This window comes from Apodemus sylvaticus, chromosome 9 (assembly GCF_947179515.1).
Source record: "Apodemus sylvaticus chromosome 9, mApoSyl1.1, whole genome shotgun sequence".
NCBI classification, from domain to species: Eukaryota; Metazoa; Chordata; class Mammalia; order Rodentia; family Muridae; genus Apodemus; species Apodemus sylvaticus.
The window spans coordinates 2,026,343-2,031,467 of NC_067480.1; the positions used below are offsets into that span (position 1 = coordinate 2,026,343).

General features: G+C 39.8%; 1 non-coding gene across 1 annotated transcript; it reads right to left on the bottom strand.

The window, feature by feature from the left end:
- Positions 1-4,251: 4,251 nt before the first annotated feature.
- LOC127693192 (U6 spliceosomal RNA) lies at positions 4,252-4,358 on the bottom strand. The gene has a single exon (XR_007979645.1). It is a non-coding gene; the product is annotated as a U6 spliceosomal RNA (small nuclear RNA).
- Between the last annotated feature and the right edge of the window lie 767 nt (positions 4,359-5,125).

Below are 5,125 nucleotides of genomic sequence, written 5' to 3' on the forward strand. Positions count from 1 at the left end.
CTGAGGTGACTGAAGGATCTCCAAGAGAAAGATGGGTGCAAAGTGATGCAGGCTGAAGAGTATGTTAAAGGGGAGACACATGGCAAGAGCCCACAGTGGACCCAGAGATTAGAGAGCACAGATGCAAGCCCAGAAACCCCCATGGAGGGAGCACCTGTGATCACAGCAGAACCACATCCTGTGGGGACCCGGAATATTTGGGTTCAGGAAAGCTGCTGTCAGAACCTCTACAGTGTAAAGTGCATCCACTTCCAAAAATGTTTCATTACAAACTCTTTCCCACAGCTACTAAAGAACCATTTCCCAATCTATCTTGTCCATCTTTGTTTTCAGAAGGCATCCTTGAAATGTGTCAATGGAAACACCTTCCACTGACTCCTTGGGATTCTGCTATCGTGTTAAATGTATTGCTCTGTTTAGTGCTGAAAGAATTGTGTCGCTGACTCTAGTCTCCCTGACTCTAGTCTTCCTATTTGGCTCAGTATTGCCTCAGACTTGGAGTATTCCTGCATCAGTGATCCAAGTGCTGGGATTATAGGCATGCAAAACTTCCTTACCCATGATTTCCTAAAATAAGGAAAACTGCGTGAGTGGGGACAGGATTAAATGTCAATAGAATTTGTCTCTTCTCCCTTTACATCTTTGCTCCAAGCAAAGAATTTTGACATCAATAGAGTCCCATTTCCACCCTTTTTATTTTTTCCTTTTTTGTCTATTGCCAAAAATAAAAAAATCAAAGCAAAAAAAAAAATACAGCTAATGAAAAGTTACTCAGCATCTCCAATTATTTGTAGACTGACAAATCAGTAGTTGAATTTTAAGCACAATGATTACACAAAGGACCAAGCACTTCCCAGTTTGCCAACAACCCCCTTGTCTGTTCCTAACAATTCCTGTAATAGAACCCCAACATTTCAACTCTTTCCATCCCAAAAATGTCTTCACTACCTTCTCCACTTAGGAGCAAGGAACAAAGAGAATCTTTGGCAAAGTCATGGAATATAAAAGTCAGAGACTTCTTTTCACATCTCACCAAGACCCACGTCGACTGTCTAATTTTCTGGAACTCAGAATGTGACCATACTTGGAAGCAGGTACTTTACAAAGGTAATCAAATTAAAATGAAGCCACGAGCACAGGACCTAATCAATACAACTGGTGCCCTTATAAAGGGGAAAAATTGGACTCAGAGACGCAAATGGAAAGATGATGTCAATGAGGATTAGGAAGAAGGCAGCCACCAAGAAAGAAGTCAGAAACAGACCCCACCTTACATCACTGGAACAATCAGCTTGCCTTGAATTTGAACTTGCAGCCTCCAGAACTATGAACCAACAGAACTACATGTTAAGCCATCTAGTTCATGATACTTCTTTGTGCATATCTGAAGGAAATTTTTTTAAAGTGCTCTCTTAAAGAGATACCTGCACTCTTGGGTTTGTTTTGGCATTGTTATCTGTTGGTATGAGAAACATTGTAGTTAAATGCAACCTGGGGAGGAAAGAAGTTTTGGGTTTCAGGCCCCACCATGCTCCTCACTGTGGAAGGAAGTCAAGGCAGGAACAGAAGCAGGAACCTAGAGGTAGGAACTGAAACCAAAGGAAGCGTTTGCTGATCTGTTCTGCTTGTCTTGCTCAGCCTACCTATTTTCTATAACTCAGGCCCACCTGCCTACCCAGGAGTTGCACTGCCCACAGTGGACTGGGCACATCAATCATTAATCTAGAAAACACTCCCACAGGTAATCAGATGGGGAAAATTCCTTGATTTACATTACAGGTGACTGTAGGTTATGTTAAGTTGACAAAAATTAACCAGCACATTCACAATATATACTCAAGATAGGGGAGAAATCTATCAATGGGTAAATGGATAGAAAAATGTATCAGGTATGTATTGTGTATGAAAACTGCTTAGTCCTTAAAAAGGAAAGAAAACTTTTCATTTACAACCACAACAATCAGCCTGGGGAACATGACAGCTAAGTTAGTCACAGAAAGATAAATACATGATGACCTTGTTTATATGTGCAATCATAAGAAGATAGAGCTCACAAAAATAGAACATAGAATGACAGTTATCAGGGGCTTACAGGGTGACAGAAAATGTCAAGGTGGTAGCTAACAGGAAGAAACTTTTAGCCAAAATGTTTCAGTTCTGAAAACCAAGTGTATGGGATTGTGACTTAGACAAACTGTAGTGAAACAGTGAAACCTAGATTTCTTAAGAGAGGGAAACAGGACCTAAAAAATTATATGTATGTGATATTTTTAGCCTACAATCTATCATTATGCTAACTAGCTCAACGTGGTCATTGTTGCAAAACACATATACCTTTTACAAAGGGCATCACTTCTTGTATACCTTAAATATGTACAAATTTTGTTTATTAATCATAACTCAATAAATTAAAAAAGGAGTTTTGAAACTCCTTTTGTAACTCAAGTTTTTAAAGCCCAAATCAGATATATTTATTTATAAAAATACGCCGCCATACAAATCACTATTTTCTCACTGTTATATACACAATAGGATTTTCTACCTATGTGTACATTTTAAAAGTCAGCTTTAAATTTTTTCTTTTTTTTCTTTTCTTTTTTTTATTTGATACATTTTTTATTTACATTTCAAGTGATTTCCCCTTTTCTAGACCCCCACTCCCAAAAGTCCCATCAGCCCACTTCCCTCCTCCTGTTTTCCCACCCAGCCCTTCCCACTTCCCTGTTCTAGTTTTGCCCTATACTGCTTCACTGAGTCTTTCCAGAACAAGGGGCCACCTTGCACCTCCTTTGAAGTGTGGATTATGTTTTTGGTATTCCAGTTTTCTAGGTTAATATCCACTTATTAGTGAGTGCATACCATGGTTCATCTTTTGAGTCTGAGTTACCTCACTTAGTATGATGTCTCCAGCTCCATCCATTTGCCTAAGAATTTCATGAATTCATTGTTTCTAATGGCTGAATAGTACTCCATTGTGTATATATACCACATTTTTTGCATCCACTCTTCTGTTGAGGGATACCTGGGTTCTTTCCAGCTTCTGGCAATTATAAATAGGGCTGCTATGAACATAGTGGAACATGTATCCTTATTACATGCTGGGGAATCTTCTGGGTATATATGCCCAGGAGTGGTATAGCAGGATCTTCTGGAAGTGAGGTGCCCAATTTTCGGAGGAACCGCCAGACTGATTTCCAGAGTGGTTGTACCAATTTGCAACCCCAGCAGCAGTGAAGGAGTGTTCCTCTTTCTCCATACCCTCTCCAACACCTGCTGTCTCCTGAATTTTTAATCTTAGCCATTATGACTGGTGTAAGGTGAAATCTCAGGGTTGTTTTGATTTGCATTTCCCTAATGACTAATGAAGTTGAGCATTTTTTAAGATGCTTCTCCGCCATCCGAAGTTCTTCAGGTGAAAATTCTTTGTTTAACTCTGTACTCTTCTCCGCCATCCGAAGTTCTTCAGGTGAAAATTCTTTGTTTAACTCTGTACTCCATTTTTTAATAGGGTTATTTGGTTTTCTGGAGTCTAACTTCTTGAGTTCTTTATATATATTGGATATTAGCCCTCTATCTGATGTAGGGTTGGTGAAGATCTTTTCCCAAATTGTTAGTTGCCAATTTGTCCTTTTGATGGTGTCCTTTGCCATAAAGAAACTTTGTAATTTTATGAGGTCCCATTTGTCAATTCTTGATCTTAGAGCATACGCTATTGGTGTTCTGTTCAGGAACTTTCCCCCTGTACCGATGTCCTCAAGGGTCTTCCCCAGTTTCTTTTCTATTAGCTTCAGAGTGTCTGGCTTTATGTGGAGGTCCTTGATCCATTTGGAGTTGAGTTTAGTACAAGGAGACAAGGATGGATCAATTCCCATTCTTCTGCATGCTGACCTCCAGTTGAACTAGCACCATTTGTTGAAAAGGCTATCTTTTTTCCATTGGATGTTTTCAGGCCCTTTGTCGAGGATCAAGTGGCCATAGGTGTGTGGGTACATTTCTGGATCTTCAATCCTGTTCCATTGATCTGCCTACCTCTCACTGTACCAATACCATGCAGTTTTTAACACTATTGCTCTGTTGTATTGCTTGAGGCCGGGGATACTGATACCCCCAGAATTTCTTTTATTGTTGAGAATAGTTTTAGCTATCCTGAGTTTTTTGTTATTCCAGATAAATTTGAGGATTGCTCTTTCTAATTCTGTGAAGAATTGAGTTGGGATTTTGATGGGTATTGCATTGAATCTGTATATTGCTAAAAATACGGAACACTTCACGAATTTGCGTGTCATCCTTGCGCAGGGGCCATGCTAATCTTCTCTGTATCGTTCCAATTTTAGTATATGTGCTGCCGAAACGAGCACATAACTCAAGTTTTATAAGTAAGGCTTAGAACTATAAAGATGAGCCTGGCTGGGAGGATGGATGTGTATATGCATTTTTACATGCTTAACATGTGCAAATACTTAAACAAAGGCTCATGTTCAGATCTCATGAATCACCACAAAGAAGGATCAAATACATACCCTGCTTTATTGAATCCCAGCATTTCCAACAGAAAATACTTGTTAACCTGCAGGTGTGCATGTTTCACAAATAACAGGCCCTGAGGATGGAAAAAGCTAAATGGCTTTGCAGGAGGTGGGAATACCTGTCCCTTGGGGAAACCCTGGTTCGTCGGTGTCTTGTTCCTGTTCCCTGAGAAACGTCAGGACTAACATGTGAAAGGTCCTCCACCCACTACTCACCTCTGTCATAATCATGAAATAACCTCTTTTCTTCTATTCCCCATCTGTTTTAATACCAACAACACTGACTTTTTTGTATTCGTACCCTTTCATCTTTTTGCTTGGTTTGTTTTCTTGTGCATGTGTGTTTTAAGATGAGGTCTAGTAGGCCTGAAGAGGTGTTCCTGAAGCTACGAGCACTGACTGCTCTTCCAGAGGACCAAAGTTCAGTTCCCAGCACCTACATAGGGTAGCTCACAACCTCCCATAACCACAGCTCCAGGAGATTCAGTGCCATTTTCTGACTTCTGTGGATACCTGTACACATATGCATATACCCACACAGAGACACACAAAGATACAGGTAAGTAAAAATAAAATAAAATCTTTAGTTAAAAAAAAAG